Consider the following 13,555-nt stretch of genomic DNA (forward strand, 5'->3'; position numbering starts at 1 on the left):
AAGAATGTGGTATTTTTACCGAAAAATGTACGGTGTAGAAACAGAAGCCCCCAAAAGTAAAAAAATGGCAATTTTTTTCAATTTTGTCTTACAAAGATTTTTTTTCCGTTTCGCCATAGATCTTTCGGTAAAATGACTGATGTCATTACAAAGTAGAATTGATGGCACAAAAAATAAGCATCATATGGATTTTTAGGTGCAAAAGTCAAAGAGTTATGATTTTTTTAAAGGTAAGGTGGAAAAAATGAAAGTGCAAAAACGGAAACCCCCCTGGTCCTTAAGGGGTTAATATCCCGGCGTTTACTTTGAATAATACTGCATGACCACAAAACCCAATCTAACAAGGAGTCACATGGCAGCACAATGACAGAGCCTAGAGGTGGCAGCAGCCTGACGAGACCATAGGGCCTCACAATAGAAAAGATTAAAGATATTTTGAAAACTTAAATTGAAGATTTTAGATACATGAAAAATGTAAAAGTTAAATTTAAGGTTCCAACAGCATAAAGAGACCATATGGTGGCACAATGACTCTGGAGGTGGAAACAGAATGATGTGACCATAGGGCCTCAAAATTCCTAAGATTAAAAGATACATTTTCAAACTTTAATTGAAGATTTATGGTAGCTAGTGCAACCATAACATTTTTTAGGTAATGTCCCAGCAGCATGAGGAGACCACATAGCGGCAAAATGACACAGCCTGGAAGTGGCACTAGCATGAGGAGACCAAAATGTGGCGAATTACCAAGCCTGGAGGTGGCAGCAGCAAGAGCAAGACCATATGGTGACAGAATGGCACAGCATGGAGGTGGCCGCAGCCTGACCAGACCAAAGGGCCTCACAATTTAAAAGATTAAAGACATTTTTTACATTTGCATGTTGCCTTGTTAACATCCTCCGGATACTTTATGAAAAACTGCCACACCTCAGAGTAGCTGATTTTGCCTGCACTGACTGCTACTGCCACGAACTTCCCGGATCCCTGTTCCACTACCTCCTGGGCAGGTAGGCTGGCGCGAAGCAGGTGGTCTACCCCGGGCACGTTTGGTTCCAGACTTCCCACTGCTGCCACCATGCTGACTCCCAACCATGCTACCACCTTGCTGGCTCAACTGCTGCCTCATGAGCAACCTGTCACCCTCTTTTCCTGATGATGGAGCCCTTCTGCACCCAGCTCCCAAGTGTGATCGGCTTTATCATCATCGAGTTGTGTCAGCACGTCACTGATGTCCTCCTCAGGTTCCTCAACAGTGTGTGCTTCAGGAGCCTGAACACTCCCAACACCACCTATCATGCCACTTTCCTCATCACTACTTGTCCGCCTAGCGAAGGAAGCGGGGGATGCCTCCTCCACTTCTTGGCTGGGCTGCTGACTGTCCTCTAGTTGGTCGTCCTCATTAAAAAGTGGAGCTGAACCCACAGCATAGGATACTTCTGTTGGAGTAGGAAAAGCATAGGAGAGAGACATTTGAAGGACAGGGACTGCTCCCGGGCCATGCCAACTGATGGTTGTGTCTGAGGAACTCATCAACTGTTGACTGGGGGTGTCAGATGTCACTTGTGATGAAGTGGAAGACCGAGTTAACCAGTCAATGACAGCAGATGGGTTGCTGGTCGAGACACGACCACTAGCTGAAACCAGGAACTCTGGCCTCTCGCTGCAACTCCTGCTGCCACTCGCCCCTAGTCAGCTACGCATGATGAATTCAGGCCTCTGCCACTCCTATGTGCACGTTCTGACACTTCTCTGACATACTTAGTGCGTATATGAGGGAAGTACAATATGCTTCACTACGCTTAAAACTGTATTTTTCTAGAACAACAGCAGGTGTGTACTTTTGTCTAGCCTTTCACAGTAACTAGGCCCTTAAGACTTTAACAGGAACAAAATGGTACAACACTTAGATGTACGTATGCGTTATGCACTTATGAGGGGAGTTCAATGCACTCCAGTAAGTTTTAAACAGTATTTGACTACAACACCAGCAGGTGTGTACTTTTGGGCAGGTATGTACTTTTGGCTAGCCTTTTACAGTAACTAGGCCCTTAAAGGGGTATTCCAGGATTTTTTTTTTATTTGACTATGCTATAGGGGCTGTAAAGTCAGTGTAGTTCATAATATAGTGTCTGTACCAGTGTGTTACGGTTTTCTCACAATTCTTCTGTGATTTTTGCTCCAATATTTATTTTTACCAGCATACAAAATGACTGTTGTCTCAGATTTTTCCCAGTTTGCAATGCGGCCGACACCTGACTCACTAGTCAGCTGATGACAGGGAGCCTGTCTGCTTCAATGGGTGGCGGGATAGCTGGGTGGGAGAGGGATCAATCTGCAACAGCTGTAGGCACCCTGATTGAAAACCACACTGATTTGAATGGATACAGCTCATTTATGTTTCAATGGGTGGGGTGGCTGATGTGTGGGATGGAGGGAGATGGAATTGTGGGATTTGTAGTCAAAAAAAGAAAAGTCAAACAGGAAATACAAGTTTACAAAAAGCTAGCCGCAGTGTTAAGGTAATCTGACAACATAACTATTTGGCCCCAAGACAAGCGCAGATCCTTCCTAAGCATGTCCATCACTGCCTGCCAGGTACGTACTAAAATCACCTTATGGTGGATAACCCTTATAAGACTTTAACAGGAACAAAATGGTACAACACCTTTTTTTTGCTCTTTCTCTGTCTGGGAGATCACAGGTGGAACAGTTAATTAATTAGGAGCAGATAAATTGCAGGTGTTTGTAGGCAGCTAGCCCTTTGCATCCAGTCTCTCCCAGCAGTGAAACAGCAAGGAAGTCTCTGCTAACTATAAGAGGGAAGTATACAAGAGATTGTTTGAGCTGTGATTGTTTTGAACTGTATACAAGAGTGTGGGTATAAAAGTGAGAGGGACTTAACATTAAGGGACTTTAAATTCAGGGAGTTTAATTGATATATTTGATTGTTATTTTTTTTTTTTATTGATATTTTTGCAATCCCCAAACCTAGAATGGCCTCCATGTTGGAAAATGCAGTCTGGTGTGCATCTTACACAATGTATGCAATCCTTGAGCAGCAGTTTGAGGGTAAATATTGTTGTGTGAGATTTGAGCGAGTTGTTCGTTTGGAAGCCCAGATCCTGGATCTAGAGGAACAACTGGCAACATTGAGATGCATTGACAACCCGGAGAGGAGTCTCCTGCTCACTGAGCAGGCACTCTCGGGGGTAGAGGTGGGGGAGGACAGTGGGGCGAAGTTGCAGGACAGTCAGGCAGCTACCTGGGTTACAGTTAGAAAGCGGGGTAGGGGAAAAAGTGTCAGGGAGGCTAGTCCTGAACTGGCACACCCCAACAAGTTTGCCTGCTTGGCAGATGAGGGGGATGCAATTTCAGAGCTAGCAGTACTGCAGCAGGATACTGCCTCTGACCGCCAGGGGGGGTCTGCTCCAGTAAGGAGGGAGGGAGGAGTGCAGGGCAGGCCAGACAGGTACTGGTAGTGGGGGACTCAATTATTAGGGGGACAGACAGGGCGATCTTTCACAAAGACCGGGATCGCCGAACAGTGTGTTGTCTACCTGGCGCTCGAGTTCGGCACATCGCGGATCGGGTTGACAGGTTGCTGGGCGGGGCTGGAGAGGACCCAGCAGTCACGGTACATATTGGCACCAATGACAAAGTAAGAGGTAGGTGGAGTGTCCTTAAAAATTATTTCATGGACTTAGGCCGCAAGCTTAAGGCAAGGACCTCCAAGGTAGTATTTTCTGAAATACTACCAGTACCACGAGGCCCACCAGAGAGGCAGCAGGAGATTAGGGAGGTAAACAAGTGGCTCAAAAGCTGGTGTAGGAAGGAGGGGTTTGGGTTTATGGAGAACTGGGCCGACTTCACTGTCGGTTACCGGCTCTATCGTAGGGACGGGCTGCACCTCAATGGGGAGGGTGCAGCTGTGCTTGGGGAGAAGATGGCTAGAAGGGTGGAGGAGTGTTTAAACTAGGGACTTGGGGGGAGGGAACCTACAGCAAAGAGGGGGAAGATAGCGTAGATAGAGAGGTGGGAATTATTAATGTACCTGGGGGTGGAGCGGAGGGAGGGGTTAGAATAGTTAATAGGAAAAGGCTTCATAGGAAAATAAAACATATACCCTTGAATCCCATTAACCCCAATAACATAAAGGATGGAAATGTAAAGTGTATGTTCACAAATTCCAGAAGCCTAGCAAATAAAATGTGGAGGCCTTGATACTGGAGGAACATATTGATATAGTTGGGGTCACTGCGACATGGCTGGACTCCTCGCATGACTGGGCTGTCAATCTGCAGAGGTTTACATTGTTTCGCAAGGATAGAATGTACAGGAAAGGTGGTGGAGTCTGTCTGTATGTAAGAAGTGGTATGAAAGCCAGTGTGAACGATGCCATAGTGTGTGATGATTCTGAGGATGTGGAATCACTGTGGGTAGAATTACAAAAGGAGGGAAATACTGAAAAAATATTTGGTGTAATCTACAGACCCCCTAATATGACTGAGGAAATAGAAGGTCGGCTGTATAAACAAATAGAGAGGGCCGCCCGGGCAGGTACAGTGGTAATAATGGGAGATTTTAACTATCCAGACATAGATTTAAAATGTAGAAAACAAAGACAGACGGGGAAGGCAAAAACATATAACTTTAAAAAGGCAAACTTCCCTGGGCTGAGGGCTGCACTACAGGACATAGACTGGGGGAGGTGTTGTCAAATACTGATACAGAAGGTAAATGGGAAATTTTTAAATCAACTCTAAATAACTATACAGCTAAATATATACCAAAGGGGAACAAATATAAACGATTAAAACTAAATCCTACATGGCTGACAAATGATGTTAAAAGAGCAATAAACAACAAAAAAAGTAGCCTTCAAAAAATACAAATCTGAGGAGTCAGCTATAACATTTAAACAGTACAAAGAGCTTAATAAAATCTGTAAAAATGTAATAAAAACTGCAAAAATTCAAAATGAGAAACAGGTGGCCAAAGAAAGCAAAACTAATCCTAAATATTTTTTTTAGATATATAAATGCAAAAAAACCAAGGACAGAGCATGTAGGACCCCTTAATAATGATAATGGGGAGGTTGTCACGGGCGATAAAGAGAAGGCGTAGTTACTGAATGGGTTCTTTAGTTCTGTATATACTAGGGAAGAAGGAGGAGCTGGCATTGGCCAGGTCAGTGCTGGTAACACACCATGTAATGTACTGAACTGGCTTAATGTAGAGATGGTACAAGGTAAGTTAAGTAAAGTAAATGTAAGCAAATCTCCAAGACCTGATGGACTACACCCAAGAGTTCTTAGAGAGGTAAGTTCAGTAATATCTGTACCCTTGTTCATGATATTTAGAGATTCTCTGGTGTCTGATATTGTGCCAAGGGACTGGAGCAAGGCGAATGTGGTACCAATCTTCCAGTAGGGCTCTAGGTCTTCCCCAGGAAACTATAGACCGGTAAGTTTAACGTGCACTGTGGGTAAATTGTTTGAAGGACTTATAAGGGATTACATACAGGAATACATAGGGGATAATTGTATTATAAGTGATAGCCAGTATGGGTTTACTAAGGATAGAAGTTGTCAAACCAATCTAATTTGCTTTTATGAAGAGGCGAGTAGAAGCCTTGACAGAGGAATGGCTGTGGATATAGTGTTTCTGGATTTTGCTAAAGCGTTTGATACTGTCCCTCATAGATGTCTGACAGGTAAGTTAAGGTCTTTGGGCTTGGAAACTTTAGTTTGTAACTGGATTGAACACTGGCTCATGGATCGTACCCAGAGAGTGGTGGTCAATGATTCGTACTCTGATTGGTCCCCGGTTATTAGTGGTGTACCCCAAGGTTCAGTACTGGGACCGCTGTTGTTTAATTTATTTATCAATGATATAGAGGATGGCATTAACAGCTCTGTTTCTATCTTTGCAGATGACAACAAGCTTTGCAGCACAGTACAGTCTATAGAGGATGTGTATAGGTTACAAGATGACTTGGATAGATTAAGTGTCTGGGCATCCACTTGGCAAATGAGGTTCAATGTGGATAAATGTAAAGTTATGCATCTGGGTACTAATAACCTGCATGCGTCGTATGTCTTAGGGGTGATTAAACTGGCAGAGTCACTGGTAGAGAAGGATCTGGGTGTACTTGTAGATCACAGACTACAGAATAGCATGCAATGTCCGGCTGCTGATTCCAAGGCCAGCAGGATATTGTCATGTATCAAAAGAGGCATGGACTCGAGGGACAGGGACATAATACTCCCCCTTTATAAAGCATTGGTACGGCCTCATCTGGAATATGCTGTTCAGTTTTGGTCACCAGTCCATAAAAGGGACATTGTGTTGCTGGAAAGGGTGCAGGCAGGCTGGAAGTGGATCCTCTGTGTCAGCGAGGGATTGGCGTGGACCGTACCTGTGGACCGGTTCTAAGTTGCTACTGGTATTCACCAGAGCCCGCCGCAAAGCGGGATGGTCTTGCTGTGGCGGTAGCAACCAGGTCGTATCCACCGGTAACGGCTCAACCTCGCTGACTGCTGAGAGTGGCGTGGGACAGGAGGACTAGACAGAGGCGAGTTCAGACGCAGCAGAAGGTCAAGGCAGGCGGCAAAGGTTTGTAGTCAAGGGCAACGGCAGAAGGTCTGGTAACACTGGTAAGGCAATCACAGGAACACTTTCACTAGGCACAAGGCAACAAGATCCGGCAAAGCAGGGAAGGGGAAGTGAGGTAATATAGGCCTGGAGCAGGTGAGCTAATTACACTGATTGGGCCAGGCACCAATTAGAGGTGCGCTGGCCCTTTAAATCTTAGAGAGCTGGCGCGCGCGCGCCCTAGAGAGCGGAGCCGCACGCGCCAGGACGTGACTGCCGGGGACCGGGACAGGTAAGTAGATTGGGATGCAATCCGCGAGCGGGCGCGTCCCGCTATGCGAATCGCATCCCCGCCGGCAGTGTCAGTGCAGCTCTCCTGGTCAGCGGGTCTGACTGGGGCGCTGCAGAGAGGAGAACGCCGCGAGCATTCCGGGGAGGAGCAGGGACCCAGAGCGATCGGCGTAACAGCGACTAAACTAATATGGGGCATGGAGCATCTTAGCTATTAGGAGCGATTAAAGGAGTTACAATTGTTTAGTCTTGAGAAGAGACGTTTAAGGGGGGATATGATAAACGTATATAAATATATTAATAGCCCATACAAAACATATGGAGGAAAACTGTTCCAGGTTAAGCCCCCTCAAAGGACAAGTGGGCACTCCCTCCGTTTGGATAAGAAAGGGTTTAGTCTCAAGGGGCAACACGCCTTCTTTACCATAAGAACTGTGAATTTATGGAACAGTCTACCTCATGAACTAGTCACAGCAGGAACGATTAATAAATTTAAAACAGGGTTAGATACATTCCTGGAACAAAATAACATTAATGTTTATGCAGAATTATAAAATCCCATCCCTTCCCCCAATATCCCACCACATCCCTACCCTTCAATTCCCTGGTTGAACTTGATGGACGTATGTCTTTTTTCGACCGTACTAACTATGTAACTATGCAACCTAGATGTACGTATGTGGTATGCACTTATGAAGGGAGGACAATGCGCTACAGTACGCTTAAAAAAGTATTTTTTGTACAACACCAGCAGGTGTGTACTTTTGCCTGGCATTTTACAGTATCTAGGCCCTTAAGACTTTAACAGGAAGAAAATAGTACACCACTTAGATGTACCTATGTAGTATGCACTTATGAGGGGAAGTCAATGCGCTACAGTACACTTAAAAAAATATTTGTGCACAATACTAGCCAGTATGTACTTTTGCCTTGCCTTTCACAGTATCTAGGCCCTTGAGACTTTAACAGGAACAAAATAGTACACCACTTAGATGTGCGTATGTGGTATGCACTTATGAGGGGAGGGCAATGTGCTCCAGTATGCTTTAAAAAGTATTTTTGTACAACACCAGCAGTACAAACCAGTGCTGCAACACACAGTCACTGTGTACAATACCCAAAATTGCACTTTCTCTCTCAATCTCCTTCCTTATCAGTGTTTTTATGCAGGATTTGTTTTTGAGCTGAATTGCTGCTGTTCTGTGCAACACACTGTGCAACACACTGCTCTCTGTCCCTCTCTGTAATAGAACACTGTAGTGACTGAAAGGTGAATCGCTGCAGTAAGAATGCTTTTCTGTGCAACACACACTGCTCTCTGTCCCTCTGTGCAACAGAACACTGATGTGACTAGGAGGTGAATTGCTGCTGGAAAAATGCTTTTCTGGCCAACCCAAAGCACTGTCTGTCGATATCTGTCTCTCTGCATTGAAAGGCTGAAGTGATTGGCCGCAATATGGCTGCCGATTATATAGGGCTGTGACATCACAGGGGTGACTGACTGCTGATAGGCTGCACTCTGCATGTGATACAGGGTCATCCAGCCTACCCTTGTTCCTGCCCTTCCAGGATTCCTTGCCCCATGTCCTCACATGTGGATCTGCCATTTTAGATGCCCTGGAGTCTGGACCGCACTAAATGGAGTTTAATGAAGTGATTCGCACAATCAAATCGTGCCGATATTTGCTTTTGTTACGAATCACATTTTTCCTGAAATTCGTAACAAATTTAGATTTGTCAGATTCGATTCTCTCATCCCTAGTCCTAATGTAAACCTTGTTGAAGTGCTATAGCAGTACAGATCCCTGTTAGGATGGTGGACAACCCTTGTAAACAGCAGAAAAGACTATCTAAACCCAATGTCAAAGACAAAAACACAGCTGGGCCCATGGTGATTTATTTTCGGTATATTTTTGCTGATTGCCAGCACTTTGTCATAATGAATTCCTTACAAGCCATGACTGTTCTCTGACAGCCTCATATGCTGTAATTTTGTTTTCAGGCAAAACATATGTTGGCCATGGATGGCTGCCTACTGATAACCAGTGAGTGAACAAGCAGAAATAAAGTGAACACACAAAAAGTGTGATGATTGATGCTCGTACCTTTACAACATAGATAAAACACATTCCAGACCTTTCCATGGAGGTCCACAACAACCCTATTATACATTTTCCTAATGTATTCTCTTTTTTATGTTACATCACATGGATAGAATTCTATTCTCCCTTGTACATGTATTTGCTTCAGTTTATACTTGACAATTATCTTACAGTATTTTTCACAGTGGCGGTTAAATTTCAGTCTATGATGTAGCATCCTTCAGCATAGTTGGTGGGCTTGGGCATATATTCAGTATCCAGTCGGAACAAACAGAGCTGCAGTATAAACCAGCAAAAACTTCACAAACTTGAGAATCTGCTGTAGGTAAAATACCAACAGACAGTGGACAATAAAGAGAAGCTCAGATACATAGCCAAGTGGCCAACATAGTCATAAATCAATGGCAGCTAAGCACTATTCATAGGTTATGGCTGACATAAATTGTCTCTTTAGATAAGAGCCATGTTATGTTCTTTGGTATCTATGAAGGGTACAATGTATAAGCACTTTGTCTATCACTGATACTATATCTGAAAATGATTTATTAAAGCAAAAAATGTAAGAGAAACTCTCCTGCAAATAGGATTGGAGTATATACATTCTGGGGGTGGAGGATTATTGAGATCCTTCCACTGTAGAGTATTATGGGAACAATTAGAGATGAGGGGATTTTTGAAAAATTCGATTTGGCCGATTTGCCGAATTTTCAGAAAAAAATCAGATCTGTACGAATTTATTTGCGGCGAATCTGTATAAAAAAATGGTTATTTCTGTCCCACAGAGAGCCTCAATAGGGGTGTAGAACACTTTGCCTTGCTGTAACACGCATAGGGTGTTTGCTAGGTTAGTGAAATAATACTGTTATTCAGTAGGACATACAGATTAGAGGCATTGCTATTAGAATCACTTTAGCAGAGCGGCACAATGACAGAGCCTGGAGGTGGCATCAGTGTGAGGAGACCATATAGTGGCTGAATGACACAGCCTAGAGGTGGCGGAAGTATGAGGAGACCATATAGTTGCAAAATGAGACAGCCTGGAGGTGGCAGCAGCAGAAAGAGAACATATGGTGGCAGAATGAGACAGCCTGGAGCTGACATCAGCATAAGAAGAACATATGGTGGCAGTATGAGACAGTCTGGAGATGGCATCAGCAGCATCAGACATAGTGGGGCGGTGGGTGGCAATACCAGTATCCGGTGACGAAGGTGGGTGAAAAGAAGGGAACTTGGCATCAGATGTGTGGCATCATGCGGGTGGGAGGATCAGAATAGAAGCTGAGGCAGGCAGGTAGGCAGAAGAAAACATTCTCTTTTGTAAAAGTGTTAGTGTGCACAAGTAGGGATGAGCGAATCAAATTCTGACAAATCAGAATTTGTTATGAATTTCAGGAAACATTCGATTCGTAACGAATGTGAACATCGCCGCGATTGGATCGCACAAATCTCTTCAATAAACTCCACTTAGTGCCTTCCATGCTCAAGAGGCCGGGTATCTAAAATGGCGGATCCACATGTGAGGACATGGGCAAGGTATCAAGGGAAGGTGGGAACAAGGGTTGGCGGGAGGACCCTGAATCAAATGTAGCATGCCGCCTATCAGCAGCCAGTCACCCCTGTGATGTCACAGCCTTTTATCATTGGCAGCCATCTTGCAGCCAGTCACATCAGCGTTCTATTACACACAGAGAGGGACAGACATCAGTGTGTGTTGCACAGAAAATAATTTTTACAGAAGCGATTCACCTCAAGCCCAAATCCAGCCTAGAAGCACTGGGCGGGAAGGGAGAGAGATTGAGAGAGAAAGTGCAATTTTGGGTGTAGTACACAGTGACTGTGTGCTGCAGCACTGGTGTGTACAAAAACTGAAAAGCTAATAGAAGCTAGCTAGTTAGGGTGAGCAGAGCACTAAAAGCGTATTGTCCTCTATTAGGTGTAACCTGTGCGTACATCTATGTGGTGTACAATTTTGTTCCTGTTAAAGTCTTCAGGGCCTAGATACTGTGAAAGGCCAGGCAAAAGTACACACCTGCTGGTGTTGTAGACAAATATTGTTTTAGGCGTACTGAAACGCAATGTCATCCCCTCATAAGTGCACACACCATACGTATATCTAAGTGGTGTACCATTTTGTTCCTGTTAAAGTCTTAAGGGCCTAGATAATGTGAAAGGCCAGCCAAAAGTACACACCTGCTGGTGCTGTAGACAAAAACTGTTTTAAGCGTAGTAGAGCGTGGCAGAAGTGGAAAGTCTGGAGCCAAACGTGCCCAGGGGAGACCACCTGCTTCGCGGAAATCTACCTTCCCGGGAACAGTGGTTCCTGGAGTCGGCAGCAGTAGCAGTCATTCAGTGCGGACTGTTGGTGGGAAAATCAGCTACTTGGCTGTGTGAGAGTTTTTCATCAAGCATCCGGAGGATGTTAACCTGGCCACATGCAAGATGTGTCGGCAGAAGGTGAAGCGTGGCCAGGGTCCCAATGTTGGCAACACAGCCCTGCTTCAATATATGCAGTGTCACAATAAAGTGGCCTGGGAGAACCGTGGCTCTGATGTGGTGGTGCAGCCTGCTGCATCATCAAGTGGCACACCACTCCCTGTTTCAGCCAGCCAAGGTTCCACCACCTGAGCCGAAGGGAGCTGTGTGTCATACCCATTTTCTGTTGCTCCAGATGCTCCTGCTCCTCTAACTTTGAGTCAGTCATTCTGCCAGTAATCCATCGGCGAAGCCATGTCCAAGAGACAACAGTATGCGCCCACTGATCCAACGGAGCAGAAGTTGAATGTGCTCTTGTCCAAGAAGCTGGTGCTGTAGTCCCTCAATTTTTAGGTGGTGGACTCTGCACCTTTCAGAGAACTGATGGCTTGTGCAATACCAGCCCTGTACAATTTTGTGGAACAGAAGGGGGGCCATTCCTTGAGCCTGTAGATGTGTACCAAAGTACACGGCAGCGCAGATGTGTGGAGCTGTAACTACGGTCAGGGACAATACATGTCCTTTACGGCCCACTGGGTGAATGTGCTTCCTGCACAGTCACAACAGCAACTTGGACAGGTCACGCCGCTTCTGCCTTCACACTCTCATACCGTTTGTCCTGTGACAGTGTGCAAATCTGCCTCCTCATCCTCCACCTTGTCCTCAGCTTCCACTGCACGGACAAGTCTCAGTGCCCCTCCAGCATACCATGTGTGCAGGGCATGGAGGTGTCACACTGTTCTTCACATGGTTTGCCTTGGCGAACAGAGTCACATTGGGGAGGAACTGCTAAAAGTAATTCGTAAAGAAATCAAATCATGACTTACTCTGAGAAAACTGGAAATGGGAACCATTGGTGACCGACAATTGGAAGAACATCTTGTCTGCGCTGCGACAAGGAAGCCTGAGACATGCGCCCTGCATGGCACAAGTGTTCAATCTGGTTGTCAAGCAGTTCCTGAAGTGTTCCCCTCATCTGCAAGACATCCTAACAATGGGAAGGAAACTTTACAAGCACTTCAGCCAAGCACACCCTCCTTGAGCTGCAGTGTCAGAACGGTATCCCCCAACATAGTCTATTTTGTGACGTTTCTACATGTTGAAATTTCACCCTTTATATGTTGGACCGACTATATGAATAGAGAAAAGCCATCACCGATTACTGATCAAAGCGGATAGGTGGACTCGCCTGCGAAACTTCAATGTAAACCAGTGGCAGCTCATACGTGATACCTGCCATTTGCTCAGGACCTTTGAGGAAGCCACCTTATTAGTCTTAGATCATGGGATGAACAACATCATTCCACTGCTTCATTTACTGCAACAGGCGTTGGAAACGATGGCTGGTAAGGGCAATGGAGACGTGGCGCCTACATCCCACGGTCACATGAGTCCTCTGGGGGCTGAACTGGAGCAGGAGGAGGAGGGGGAGGGGCACAGTGGAGCACAATTTAGGTTTCACGAGTTGGACAGTTTTTCCAGTCATATGACAGGAGTGAAGGAGAAGGAGCAACTAGAGGAGCAAGAGGGTTGTGAGGAAGGTGAGACAGAGGACCCAGACACACAGTGGCAGTATGCATTGGAGATGGAACCGGGGAGTTCCTTTGAGTCACTTGAACAAATGGCCCGATGCATGCTCACTTGCTTGCGTAGTGACTGCCGAATTGTCACCAATCGGCAGCGGGATGACTTCTGGCTCTCCACCTTATTAGACCCTCGCTACCGGCACAAAGTTGGGGCCTTTTTTACAACCACTGAGAGGGAGGACAAACTGACCTACTACAGAGACATCCTACGTAGTCAGTTGGCCAATGCCTATCTGCGCCATCGTCCATCCTCTCGCAGGTCTGACTCGGGGGGCCCTCAGCGCTAACCTTCCACTGCCATGGCTTCTGGGGAGGGGTGGGGTGGCAGGAACAGTACCAGCTCCATCAGCAGCAGCCTGAGTCTACAGTCGCTGATGAATAGCTTTCTTCACCCGCATAGTGAAGCAACCCATTAGCAACAGGTAGACCTGGAGCAGGAACTGAACCAGCAGGTGGTGGGATACCTTGACATAACCATGCAAACACACCTTAAAGCATACCTATCATAGT

The sequence above is a fragment of the Hyla sarda genome, chromosome 3 (genome assembly GCF_029499605.1).
Source record: "Hyla sarda isolate aHylSar1 chromosome 3, aHylSar1.hap1, whole genome shotgun sequence".
Lineage (NCBI taxonomy): Eukaryota > Metazoa > Chordata > Amphibia > Anura > Hylidae > Hyla > Hyla sarda.